General features: G+C 37.8%; 1 long non-coding RNA gene across 1 annotated transcript; it reads right to left on the bottom strand.

Annotated features, from left to right (window-relative positions):
• Positions 1-5,301: 5,301 nt before the first annotated feature.
• LOC139130977 (uncharacterized) lies at positions 5,302-14,817 on the bottom strand. The gene is made up of 5 exons (XR_011552028.1): positions 14,607-14,817; positions 12,044-12,160; positions 10,800-11,039; positions 7,766-7,909; positions 5,302-7,197 (listed from the first exon to the last, which is right to left on the bottom strand). It is a non-coding gene; the product is annotated as an uncharacterized lncRNA (long non-coding RNA).
• Positions 14,818-15,508: the final 691 nt, after the last annotated feature.

The raw sequence follows: 15,508 nt of genomic DNA, 5'->3' as shown, positions 1-15,508 counted from the left end.
GTGTTCCTATTTTCATCACTTAAACATATAACACGATTGGAACTAATTTAGGATAATTGGATGGTGAAGTAAGGTCGTTTTAACCTGAAATGTAAGCTCAATTGTTTTTCTTTTTACGTTACACACTTGTTTTATGAGTAATTACAACATTCAGCTATATGGCATCTAATACTTTTGAGAAATTTGAAAAATAAGTTAAACAAATTATCCCAAATTAGTTCCAATCGTTTACAAAGGTGACAATTGCAATGTCATTTGAACTACTGGAGGAATCAATTACATCTTACATCTGTAAGGAAGCTTCAAGTATACATCAGTGTACAGCTGATACAATGTCAATACTACCAACTGGGGATGAGATCTGATTATGATCCCATGAAGCTTCAAGTATACACATAGATGTATACTTACAATTTTCTTGAAAAAAATAATGCTTTCTATGATAATATATGAATAATATCTCTGACACATTGAAATTGGTGGGATTCAAGTTGATGACCTTGCCATTTGGCACGGAGTATTAATGTGATATTCACAATGGCTTACATCTATTTGAATATATTCCAATACATTGTACAAAACACAAGAGACACACACAGATCATCCCACAATATGACAGAGACAGAAATACATGTAATGTTGTATAAAAGCATGTTAGGAACTTTTATTTACCATTAAAATATCTGTATTACATGTAAAAGAGTGATACACAATCAACCAAGTGTTCTTACATATGCAGGCCTTGGAAAACAATAACATATATTTTACTTAATTACAAAGGTGACAATTGCAATGTCATTTGAACTACTGGAGGAATCAATTACATCTTACATCTGTAAGGAAGCTTCAAGTATACATCAGTGTACAGCTGATACAATGTCAATACTACCAACTGGGGATGAGATCTGATTATGATCCCATGTAAATCAGCATGCAGTATTGTGATAAAAGTCTTTACTGTGTAACAAGAGAATTTCACAATACACAGCTTTAATACTTGGCTGCATATTTTTACAGGCATACCAATGAGCACATAAAGCCTAAGACTGATCATTGTACATAATCTGAAATATTCTGAGGAAAATGATGCATCATACCTATAGCTGCATAAAACAGGTTCACAAAGTTTTCAACACTCAAACATGTTGTTTTTAACCAACTGTACTGGGGTCCACTTGACCTATTCAAAGTATAGGTTGAAATGTTTAGGGGAAGAAGAGTTATGCCAAAAAGTGACCTAGCGGCTGACAGAGTCCTGCTGTGGTGTGCAGAGAATAACTATGTGTGAGACAAATGTGTTGATGAATAATGTACTTGTCGGTTTCAGTGAGTGTGTTTTTCCAAGAATTTTGGAAAGGTGGGACACCCTAATCCATGATGGTTAAAATAGGGGGTCACCGAGTGAGTGAAGCAAAGCAAAGTCACTGAAGGGAAAAGTACTAGGGGGCGTTTTCCAATTGATAATCAATGTCATGAATACATTCATTTCAAAACAACATGGAAACTATCTTTTAATGGTTTGTGACATATTGGTATCATTAAAAGTTTTTATTTGTAAGCGAGCGTAATGGCAGCTGATAAAGCTCAGCTGTGTTATGTAGAGACTACCTATTTCTGACACTTATGATGAAGAGGGTGGAAATCTTTGATAGCTCATTTAAGGACAGCTGTAAAAATACACAATGTCACAATAAGATCATCCGTAAGAACATGTCTGCCAAATATTAAAGCTATCAGATGAGCAGTTTTTGAGAAACAAAGTTTTTCACAAAAAATGGCAAAAACGGCCCCAAATAATACATGTTTGAGTCATGGCTAAGGACATGAAAAAATTGTAACAAAATGGTCGCCATGCGGCAATATTGGATCATATTGTAACACAAATTGATGTGCATATGTGTGATATAGGTCAATGTCCTTGTACCAACTTTGAATAAAATTGATGTTGAAAGTGCCCGATTTTTGGCTCCGTACATGAAATAATTATAATCAAAGTGAGACTTGAGTGGACACCGTGGTCATCAGTATGTATTAGGGAGATGGTGCAGTGGCAAAGAATGTGAAATTTTCAGAAGAGTTACTTTCAGAATGTGCTTAGGAATACAATTCAGAATAACATTCAGACACTCACTATGTGAGATAATATTCTGTATATTCCAGAAGAGTCCTTTCAAATGTGCTTTAGAATACAATTCAGAATAATATTCAGACACTCACTATGTGAGATAATATTCTGTATATTCTAGAAGTAACAAGTCATTGACAATGACATAGTCCCCACTTGTAATAGGAGTATTAGTCTTGATGGGGCAGGGAAATGAGGTCATTAAGAAGTATCACTGGAGTGTATATGTTCAGATCTATGGACACATAGGTCTATGTCATTGTTCCCATTTTGAAACAAGAGGCATGTCTAAGTTATGGTTCTAAATCGGGAAAAAAGATCAGACCTCCAGCTGTATTGGCCTGCCAAGAAATACATATGTGCATAATAAATGAGGTACAAGATGTGACATCTTAAGGTCTACTATCCTATCAAAATTGAAGCGTAAAGAACTTGTGGTTACTGAGTTATGCATATATATGCATATTCAAGGTCAAAGGTCATCAAGGTCATGTGACATTTTGCGAAAAAAAACCATTGTATTGCTAATTAATCCATATATGCCAAAATTCAGACCTCTAGCTCTATTGGCTTGCCCACAATTATATATGGGCATAATTAATGAGGTAAAGCATGTGTTGTCATAAGGTCTCCCATCCTACTAAATATAAAGGACATAGCACTTGTGGTTACTTATTTATTGACATAATCGTGTATTTTAGGTAAAAGGTTATCGAGGACACATGACATTTTGTCAAAAAATTTCTATCCTATAGTCTGTCCCTATATACTAAAAATCATACATTTACCTCTATTGGCTTGCTCAAAATTAGATATGCACATAATTAATGAGGTACAATATGTGGCGTCATAAGGTGTCCCATCATACCAAATATGAAGGGTGTAGCACTTGTGGTTCCTGAGTTATGGACAAATATGTATATTTGAGGTCAAAGGTCATTGAGGTAACGTGACATTTTGTCAAAAAAATTGTATTGCTAAGTTATCCCTACATACCAAAAATCAGACCTCTAGCTCTATTGGCTCGCTCAAAATTAGATATGTGCATAATTAACGAGGAACAATATGTGGCGTCATAAGGTGTCCCATCATACCATATATGAAAGGTTTAGCACTTGTGGTTACCGAGTTATGGACAAATATGTATATTGAGGTCAAAGGTCACGTGACATTTTGTCAAAGCGTATGAGATATCTGCATGAACGGATGGACTCACATGGATGGACTAACGGACTGACATGACCCAATCTATGAGCCCCCTGGACTTTATCTGTGGGGACTAAAAACTGTGTCACTGCATCCTTTTTGCAATATGAATACGATGAGAAACTAAATTTTTATTTTTCTTGGCCTTATACATGGGAGTCTATGGACTGCCTTATACATGGGAGTCTATGGACTGCCTTATACATGGGAGTCTATGGACTGCCTTATACATGGGAGTCTATGGACTTCCTTATACATGGGAGTCTATGGACTGCCGTATACATGGGAGTCTATGGACTGCCTTAAACATGGAGTCTATGGACTGCCTTATACATGGGAGTCTATGGACTTCCTTATACATGGGAGTCTATGGACTGCCTTATACATGGGAGTCTATGGACTGCCTTAAACATGGGAGTCTATGGACTGCCTTATACATGGGAGTCTATGGAGGTGAAAACTAAAAAGTCCTCTAACACGGCCAAATTTGATCGCATTGTGAAACAAATCAACGTGCATCTGTATGAGGTAGAGTACTATCCTTTTACCAAGTTTGAACGAAATCGCTCCAGGCGTCTCTGAGATATCTGCGTGAACGAAAAAAGTCATAAAATATGCAAATGAGCAATTAATTAATAAGCCACACCCACCAAAATCTAATCAGATCTAAGTCTCATCATGATAATACCAAATACCAAATTGCATGACATTGGACCTAAGGGTTCTTAAGTTATGAGTGGAACAAAATCTGTCTACGGACGGACGGACGGACGGACGGACGGACAGACGGACGGACAGACGGACGGACGGACAGACGGACACACACACAGACATTGTGGCGACATAGGACACCTTTGGTGCTTCGCACCACGGTGTCCAATAACAAAATGGCTGTCATGCCGGCATATTGGATCATTTCGTGAAACAAATTGACGTGCATATGTATGATATAGGTCAATGTCCTTGTACCAACTTTGAATAAAATCGGTTGAGATGTGCCTGAGTTATGGCTCTGCACATAAAAAAATCGTAACAAAATGGCCGCATGGCAGCCATATTGGATCATATCACAAAACAAATCAATTTGCATATGTATGATTTATGAAGTAATCCTTGTACCAAGTGTGAGTGAAATCGCTCCAGGCATCTCTGAGATATCTGCGTGAATGGACGCACGCATGCATGGACAGACGGATGCACGGACATGGCCAAACCTATAAGCCCCCGGACGGTGTCCATGGGACTAAAAAAATGACAAGAATTGCCTCAAAATACAAATTTGCATATTTCACTAAAATTTGAACAATTAACCTAACTGAGGTCACCCCAAGTGAAATGCATATAAAATTTCAAAGCAATCAGATAAGCAACTTCAGAGAAATAGATTTTGTGACCAAAAACAGCAAAAAAATACCTAAAATATAGAAATATGCAAATTCTGCACGAGTATCAAATTTCAAAGCAACCAGACAATTTATGTGATTTCAGAGAAGAGCGCAATTGTGATGGATGACGGACGGACGGATGATGGACGGAGGGAGAGATGGGCAATGACGTAAAATCAGCCCATTTGATAAGCTCCGCTTTGCTGACAGCAGAGCTAAAAGGCTGACAAACAACAATACATATCCACTCATTAGATTAGCTCTGCTTTGCTGATAGTGAAGCTTAAAAGCAAATTCACCCCAAAAATGCTAAAAGTTGATGGATGACCAACAACAACACACACCTACCAGGGTACACAAGATAGGCTCATTCACACTAACTGCAGAGCTAAAATAGAAAACAGTTTGATTCCCTGTCTGTTCTTTTAAAGTTATATCCATTAGAATACAAATAAACAAGTGATGATTACATATATAAATCTCTATTTTTCATAAGCTTGTCTGACTGCTAAAGGTGAATTTTGTTGAATATTTCACTTATTGCAACATACACCTTCGAGAAAATGGGACAGGCAACTGCTGTGGTTTCTTTGTGTAATCTTAGTAATATTGAAATATATTAAGTTTATTTGCCAAGCGGTCCCCAACAACAATACTTGGTACTTAACATTGAATCTCATGAACGATCAAACTGATGTTCTGAATATGTACACTTTGCTCTGGCATAGCGCGTTGCGAGTAATGAGGGTCGATGATTGCAAGCAATAGTTTTTATCTCCAAAGCCAACTTCAGATGTAGTTTTGAGCTTTTTTTCTTGATAATGGAATGTGACTTGGTGTGCTGTATTCATAAGTTAGTCCCATTTGCAATAATCTGCAACATTCTCTGTATCCTTTTGTCCACAAGTTGACATTGCCTGAAATCCATATCGCACAAGCTTGAAGATATATCTCCTAGGGAGCCATCATTAGTTACAGCCTGGGGGTCAGATGAATGTGAAGGGGTCACCAAAATATTGAAAGCTATAAGGGGGGGTTATTCAAAATGTTGAGAGAAAGAAGGGGGGGTTATTCAATTTTTGGTGCAAATGTATTGAAACACCTCTCAGATTGCCTACTTCACACATCAATTTCTACAAATTTTTACTCAGTAAAATTACACATTGAAAATACCTCTTAGATTACACCAAACTGCACCAATGCACACTACAATTTCTCAAACTTTTCCATGCAAGGAGGGGAGCAAGCCAAGCGGACACTTTCCCCATCAGCCCTGCATGTTCTTCAATCTGTACTTTCAAAGTCTACCCTGTCGGATATCCTAGTGAGGACCCTGTTATGATACCCATACATACAACAAAACTGTATGTGGTTGTCACTGGTTATAGTGTAACCTTTGACATCTATGTTTTGTTGTGACTTTGAATTTCATTTTGTTGGTTTCACCTTGTTCAACCGTCATGAGATAACCAATGATTATCTCGCAGGGTACACAAGGATTTGAATGGTCTTTCCTCTTGCTGTATTTATGTAAATTGTAGAAATACATGTATTGAAATTTAACTTTTCAAATTGAGTGTGGGGGTCAGTCAAAATTTCCATGTAAGGGAGGGGGGGTTACTCAAATTCATCATGGTTTGGGTACTCAAAATTTAGAGTTTCCGACGAAATTCCTCCAACATCTCCTCTCCGACCTGTACTCCGTAAATATGACAGCTCCCCATGAAATTTGGGCTCCAGTTGCTGTAATTTTTTGATGAATTTTTCACAATTTCTTTTGATATCAACTCCAGTTTTTTGTTCTTCTTCTGGAAGCTCATTGGGAAACAAAGTGTATCATACATGTGCACATTGCAATGTTATTGACAAGTATATGTAAATCTGGGTCCTGATTGACATGTACACCCTCTGGAGCAGAAAAAGAAGTTATAATGGAATGTTTATAAACAATCATCACAAGTGACAACTAGTTACAGGTCCGTTACTATACTACAGAGATCACCATGATACTGAGGGGAGGCATGAAATAATAATTGTCTTTTCTCAGTGCTCTGAAAGTTGAATTTTTCCTCTCTATGAGCTGGATATATAATTATATAATTATATATCCAGGTATATAATTATATACCTTCAACAGTTCTGTACTAGCTGTATCTGATGATGCTTAGTATTGAGGGTTTTGTCTGTTAAGTTGGCCACTCTTTATCTGTGGTAGGTGCTATGGTTTAGGAGCCTCTGATCCTAACATACACAAATCTGTGTATATGAATCTGTGTGCTGAGCAGTGTAAGGGTGCACGTCTCTCCACCATACTGACTAATAGGAAATCCTCTACCAAATGGAGGTGCAATCCCACTGTCTTCATCTTGAGACAACTGTCCCTGGTGGTTGGTTCCTTTCTTTGAATGGTAAAATGCTGCCTTATAGTCGGTTTTGGATTTATCCTGCTTCCTCTTCTGCATGGATATACACACCTGTTCCCTAACATAGTAATAATAATAAACTCATGGAAGATAATCATGGACAAATCATGGAAGATAATAATTTCTCTTCACAAAAAGTTAGTTTATTTGTGTGTCACATATCCAAGAATTCTTGTGTAAAGGACCAATAAATTTATTTTTTCTCTCCGCTATATGCATGTTTCTCTAACCTAGACATCTAAACCATACTTTTTCCTTCTTGCTCATGTCATATGTAATACAATGTAGATTGGCAACAACCAATGTCCTGCACAGTTTAAGAATGAGGATTGCTGTCACATACATGTTGTGTATAATTCAGGATGAATTAGTGTAAAACTGATGTACCTACATAGTTGCAGCTGGCAATGTCAATTAAAATACAGAAATGTATCACTAATATTTTTGTGAACCTGTGATTCTAAATAGTATTCTTGTAATTGTAAACATGCTAGACATGTGTATAGCTATAAAGACAACTAACATAAAACACTTTGTGCAAGTTACAAGATACCAGTTCCAGCACATCTTTGCAACAGCCACTTGTGTATATATACTGTGGTGCAAGGACTAAAATGGAAATTTACCTGTTTTTTGATCATTTCCATTCATTTTCGTAATAATGTCATGATCCAAGTCCAATCCCAAGCCCTCCACTTTGTCTTTAATGCTCTTTGTCAAGGTCAATGGTATTTCTCATCCTTGATATTGCGCAGCATGCACTGCTGATCCTGAATTGTAAACACATAGACTCGTGATTACTTATAACTCTTTAAATAACAATGATAACCGGAATGATTAAAATACATTTGGTGATGGGATGTACTACAATGAATTGCAAACACTCTGTATGTCCTTAACCCTAATGATGATAAGCATTAGACACATGTAAACATTCTAAATCACGTGTGCATACCAGATGTATTCTCTCATTGGAATATACTTCATCATAACAGTTTTATGGATCCTACGAATGAAGCTACATGTATTGAATGTCTAGTCATGTGCATTTATCATATCATCTGCATTTCACTAGGCAATTCATAGAGTGCCAAGTGGCAAGAAAATTTTTTAGCAAATTCAGCTAAATAAGAGAAAATAACTTTACCAAAAATGTGTAAGCAATGATTATCACAACAAAGTTACTGATTAAATAGTATGGTAGAGGTGTAATACATTTGATCTACTCAAGAGGGTATTTTAAAAAAAGGACTACAAATGTGTATGACAACAGCAGTGTTTCCGCTGCCATTCGCAAGAGCGTGAAATGGCAAATGAAATGTCTGCAGATTGGGAAATATTTTTCAACTATCCTTCGCCAAACTGGTCTGTGCTATTTTTCAGGGGGCTGATCGAGAGTGCAGTTAAAGCCGCACTTTTCAATCCCAGGTTCTCGCATCAGTGGAGTTCTCCTCCCAGTCAAACACTTGGCCAGTACGATGTTTGATTTCTATAACATTAATTACACAAACTGATCTCAACCTTTTATCACCTTTTGCTAATTCTGCAAACAGAGTTTATACAAGCGTTTGATTGACGGTCAGTTTAAATCGCCAACAGTCACAACAAACACTCGAATTTCCTAAAAAATTGTCTTCTAGTCGCGTTAGACTTTTAATATAACCACAGAGTCCGATCGGCAGCAACTTCACGCTGACCGCTTGGCAGTCTGTCTGCCTTCTTGTGGCCGGGGAAAACTAAAAAGTGGCATTTTCTGGAGCGTGTAACCTTGTGTTGACTGTTTGGTGTCCACTAACACAATGAACGCTGCTATAGCTTTGCGTCCTTTTAAAGGGAGGCTCCACCTTTAAAAGGCAGAGAGACTTTTCAACATCCCTGGCTGGTCATTCTTCCTTGCTTTAGTGTGCAGTCTCAGAAAACTATTATAATCAGTAACTTATGAAGTTATATGCCATGCTTTCAGATGGCTGCATGCAATGACCTTGTTATTTTATGACAAGTGCTTTGTAAACAATGCTTTAACATAGTCAGGAAATACTGATTGCAATTTTCAAAAACTAAGCAGACGACAACAGCAGCCAATGACAGCAAGGGTGGTGAATAAAATGAAACCAGTGTTTCAAAAACGTCACCGTAGGACACTACTGCAGCAAACTCAGAGGCAGCTATTAATGAGCACAGTGTGGTAAACTGTCAATTGGATGACGTCCTGAGCCAAACTTCATGCAAATGTTATAACCTATGCAAATACAATGACCCAGGCCTATCAACAAAACAATTACTCAGCATCGCAGGTGACTCTGGACTATTCAGAATACACATACAGGTACCTGCTATGGAAGATGACCCAGGCCTATCCTGAATACAATACAGGTACACATTTTTGAAAATGACCTGGGCCTATCCTGAATACGATACAGGTACAGACTGTTTGTATTAATGATAGGCCTTAGTCATCTCCCATTTTGTATTCTATATGGCCAGCTGATTCATCATACATGTACATACTGTGTGCATGTATGTGTATTGGCTTAGGCCATCCTCCATTGCATATATTATGTGTATTGTGGATATATGTCTGTGCCATCTTCCATACCATGTGAATGCATTTGGATTGAGGATAGGCCCGGGTTATCTTCCATACTGTGTACATGTATTTGTGGATATAGGCTGGGGTCACCTCCTGCCATGATGTGTACACGTACTGAGTAACACTGTATTGTGGATAGGCATTGGTCATAATATTTGCATGAAGATATGCCCAGGATGTTGTCCTGTTGAATGTTACTACGCTGAACAACAAGCAGCACACTGCGACATGCTAAGTCGTGTTCGAGTACAATTAAGCAAAAAAGATAATTGCACAGGTTGTCCGCAGAGTTGCAGGGTAGTAGTAGTTACAAAAAAGAAAGTGTACCAGGAATAGTTTGTTGAATTTCCATGACTAGTGTTTTAATAAGAGAAGAGTCAGCTTTTTTTTCTGTAAGACATATAAAGTGGCCAGACAGGATATTTTAAAATACATGTATACACCCAGTTTGATTTTGAAACTATTAAGCATTTACTGCTTGGAGTACACCTTCTTTAAGTGAACAGTTGGTTTAATAATCAGACTCTGTGATTGGAGAACTGAAAGCACTTGATGATTGAGGCAGAAGCTATGGATCTTTCAAAGGAAACATCTTGAAGTTACCCTGTCAATGATGCAATACTTGTAATACATCTTGATACATTTACAAAAGTGCAAAATTAAGTCACATAAGTGTGTGGCACACAGGAAATAAAATTTGTTGTGAATGTTATTAAGAAAGCAGTTTGTTCCATAAAAAATAGTTGTTTATTTTCATTGCCACTAATTATCAGTCGGTCAGGATGAGTCCTACTTAAATTTTTAAATCACAAATGTCCAATGGACCTGGTAATGTATTACCTTGAATAGAAATGATTATTGGACCAGTTTAATGTCATCTTGCCACTGTAGCAACTGATAGGACCCACCTGAGTATATATATACAACTGTCAGTTGGATAAAAATCATAAATGCAATTACATGTAATTTTGATGGCTATAGTTCTGGCTAATCAATTTTGGTCTCAATTAGCCAGAATGGTTTAACGGAAAATTTACCCAGTGGAAACAGTGAACAGTGTAAGTACAAACCTGTGCCACAGCAAGGACCCATTGTCTTAGGAAAATAAATATATTGATGAAAGATTCCCTCAATTCCACAGGTTTTTGCTCTGCATTGATGACAACACCATCATCTCTGTTCAGTGTTGGCTCTCTGCATAGCCACACACTGTGTATATGCTTTGCAATGGAGGATGGTATTGTCACTATGTTGCTTTTCACCTGGTTGTCATTGCCCAGTATGCACTGCCTCAGCAAGGGATCTTGAATCTGATTGGGTGAAAAGAAACATTAACTTGAATCATGCAATGTAAATATTATCTCCTGCAAATTGCTGACATTAGTTTACATCAGTTCATTCTAAAATATGGCTTTTTATATGCAAGATAAGACAACTTGATTGTTTATGACTTCTGTAATTTTAATTAAACCTTCCATCACTGGTATAACTTTGCCCTAAACCCATTGTAATCACTGGTGATTGTGGACCTTTTTAAAGGAAACAGGTACATAATGTAGGTCAAGACGTGTATTCAAGCAAGTAGCAATATCTTTATATATTTATTTCAAAGAAAGACCAACAGGAACAAGTCACATTAACAGGCTCCATAAAATAAACATAATAATATGAATGCATGAAGTACAATAAACAATAAACAACAAACAACAAACTATATGAAACCATTAAAAATGTACAAATTTAAGCATGGCATTCTGACCAAGCATCTGAAACTTTGACAAGATAAAGTGTTGTCAATGGCAGGGTTGAAAATGCACGATTCATTTAAAGTAGCCATACATCTTTGAAGAGCCAAGTACCTAAAAACATCGAGTTTTATACTGCGAGTTCTTGTACATATAGTTTACTGAGAAACATCAAAATTAATATGAAACATGATTGGGACAATCATACATATTATTCACATATTTGTATAAAAATATAAATAATCTCCAATGATAAAGAGGCTAAAGGTTAAAACGCTTGCAGAATTATCCATTATTATTTCAGCTGTAAGGATGCTATGTTTGAAACAGAAGAACTTCATGAATTTCATTTGCACTTGCTCTATTTTGTCCTGTTGAATTTTTTGCCAAGGAGATCACACTACAGACGCATATTCTGAAATACTTACATGTATTAAAGTTACGTAGAGAGCATTGAGGGAGTTGATGTTGAAGAAAGTATTACAATTCCGCCAAATAAAACCGAGCATGTGAAAAGCTTAACTGATAACGAACGAGACATGTGCAGGAAATTGAAAATCAAATCTTACCTGATGAAGGATTTTGTCAAAGAGCAGTTATCAATCTTTTGATTCTTGTTCCTTCTAAGTTTCACATACATGTACCTCTGAGGCTTTACGACCAGGTTACGCGAGGTATACTAACAGCTGTAGGCAAATGTCAACGAATACAATGAATTAGAATCTTGCAGATAGTCCTATTTCTCACCGTCTGTACAATGGATACTCAACTTTCTAATCATAGAAGCTATGATATATGGGTCAAAAGATCAGTAAAATCATACACTCATTCATTATGTATTACCATGCTATAGACATCTCATTTAATTGGTGGAGCAGAACCATGTGACTGACCACAAATACACAGTATGTAATGGTTTGTTTTGATGTCCATGAATATAAATAATGCTGCTAACATTGTGACTTTTCATCAAAAATGTAAATTGTCAATTGTACAAAGATCATAATCAATCACAAAAACAAAATGAAGCACTTGTGGCCCAAGTTATACATTTTTTAAAAATCTCCAGATTTGACAAATTTTTAGGGTGGCCATGACTGTGCATTGCTTATTACATGCCTTGATGTGAGTGCAAATCAATGAATTGATTTGAAAAGGAACATCCGGGGAGTTAGGGGGTCGGTGAACGATGTACTGACTGGTTTCCATGGTTACCAAGGCCAGTGAAGCCCTACAATGTTTTCGACATCTAAGTAGACCCTGATGATAGATGTAAAATATACATGTGCACACTTCTATTTTGACCTTCGTTAAAATCCGTTTGATGCTGGTCAATAATGGTAAAACTGTTTGAAAATGTCCAGCATATAACTAAATGTCATACAGCATTTATAACCAGAGGCATGTAATAAAAATATTGTTGCCTGAATACATGGGTTTATGTGCCCTCGCAGCAGGAAACGATTTGCCATCCTGGTGTCTGGCAAATTGTCACCTGTTCTCTGGCACATAAACCCATGTATTCAGGCAATATTGCACAAGTTCTGGGGCTCCGTTGTCTTTCACATGGGAAATTTTTGTAAATCTTGATGATTTTCTAGGGTTTATTGGTAATAGCATGGAAATAACAGGCTCTGCCCCGACCATTAAACGTTTATCTATAGGCTTTGGCAAGACTGAAAGCCAAAATAAGCTTGCTCGCTAAGCCTTGTAAATTCTTGACTTTCCTCTCGCCCTTGGCCATAAATGAATAATAATGGTCAGAGCATCACCATTATTTCTATAACATTAATTACATTAATCATTAATTAATATTGTTAAAATATCTGTGATAAGGGCATTTATGTACAAGAAATTAAATTTTGGAATTTCACCAAATGCACTACATGGATTGTATGTGGCCTCTGTTCATTTACCTGCCAGCCTTTCCCCTGAACCGGAAGTTTACAAGGTCCCGTTCGATTGATTTCCCTGAACGCTACATGTAAACAATAATTGTAGAGCGGACTTTCAGACCTTCAGAATGAAAATGATTATCAAATCTGTGACTCCATGAAAGTTAAATATGCAATAATTTGCAAAGTTAAATATTAACTATGCACACACCGGAGTTTTTATACACCAGTTTAGCATGGAGCCAGAAATGGTATTTGTTCCTAGCTCCATGAGTGTAGGTAAGGAAACTGTGAACACACACTCATGCTTACGATCCATGATACTGTACAGCATGTAAACCATTTTACTTGACAAAAATTTCGTCAGTGCATGCACTGTCCGAACATAAAGCATACGGGCTCGGCACAGCTGCTTCCGATCCCGTGAGAACAAGCTTGATCTCACCATGGAGGTAATCTCTCCTTCTACCTCCATGATCTCACAGTGTGACCTCTATCCGTATGATACCTCCTGGCCGCTGATGCCATATCGTTTTAATCAAACATCTCTGTACAGTACACTGAATCGCCAGCGTATGTAATGCAATTCAACTCCCGTACGTAAGCTTATGTACGTGTACGTGTTCCACATATGAAAAAATCTAAGACACGAACACGAAAAAAGAACGTGTGTGACTAAGCAAGTACACTACGTAGCCCTGCGTACAGGTCTGTATTCCCGGCGTTACGGCCTCCGCCACGCCTGAGACCTGTACGCACGGCGATACTTATACAGTGAATCATCAGGTTACCTCAGCTGACGAAAGGGGTAAAACCCCCAGCTCTGCGTGGCAGCAGGGCAATGTTTTACCGGCGTTATAAGGCGGGAGGCCGTATAACCCCGGTAAAACACAGTCCTGCCACGCACAGCTAATATACCCATGCCGTGAATAACCTGCGGTTTCGTGCAACGTTCACTCTTTCGATCCTCGGCGGTTCTAGCGTATGACCATATGTTGACACAACTGTCACACCACATATGATCGACTATACACCGAAATCAGTGCAATGAATATATCAAATTCAGTCAATTCGAGTATAATATGATCGAGCGTACCTCTGCGTGGCAGGGCTGTGAGTCAGTGTGTTCACCGTCCCTCCACCCACGAGGGACGGTGGTGTGTTGAACACACAGTCGACTCGTGGCACGCACGCACAGCTACTAACATATTTTAATTGGCAGTACAGAAGTACTTACGTGGGAGGATGGACTTCACAACTCGAGCAAATAAGTTATCATCAGAGCTGTTACCCTACAACGGTGAGACTTGGCTTGAGTACGATGTAGCCTATACGGCGCCGCGTTGAGTTAACTTTCGCCGAGGCCAAGGGTTTCATTCTGCATCCACAGTACCGGTCACCGCGCCGACCGTGTGCGGTCAGCGAAACATAGGTCCGCTTTACACATGTATATCCTTCCATGACAAGCAATCAGTACGCCATTCTCAGCTTTATTTCGACAATACGTCAACGAAACTGAATGTTCAAATTTTACAGAATGCTTTATACAATACAAACCAACACTTCTAACACATTAAGCTTTCAATTGTAGTGTTAATTTAGCTTCGCTACACTTCGCGACACTTGTTCTCATTTGCATACAACTTTGTATACCGCTTCTTGCACTAGATGAAGCATAATTTTAATCTTAATATAAAATCATGAAAATAATACCAAAAGTTACAGCTCATGTGCCTTTAGTGCGAAACGATATGCAATTTTACTGTAAATAGAGAGGATGCTTACATGCAAGAAATGAAAATAAGACCGAAATATCTCAATTATCGATTTCGAGTTCCTGTAAAGCTCAGTCCCCGAGACACCCCATCTGACAGGCCTTGTCTTTAACTGTGAAGCCGGGAGAAAACTGAAAGTTGATAATTCTTAAAAATTAAAGCAATACTCTCAACCTACTAATCCTCGCTAATGGCCTTCCATTTGCTCGACAGGGCGGAGTAGTTACTCTGGAAATGAACTCACCAATGTATAACCGAAGAGATTTTCTCCTCAATGAAGAAAGAATGCAGAGATTTCTTATTCTAGTTTATTGATACGCTAAACACGCCGCGAAGAGATATTCAAACACGATTCGTTCATGAA

Source organism: Ptychodera flava, chromosome 4 (assembly GCF_041260155.1).
Source record: "Ptychodera flava strain L36383 chromosome 4, AS_Pfla_20210202, whole genome shotgun sequence".
In the NCBI taxonomy this organism is placed as follows: domain Eukaryota; kingdom Metazoa; phylum Hemichordata; class Enteropneusta; family Ptychoderidae; genus Ptychodera; species Ptychodera flava.
The sequence above is the reverse complement of the archived record's forward strand: the minus strand, read 5'-3'. Positions and strand labels throughout refer to the sequence as shown.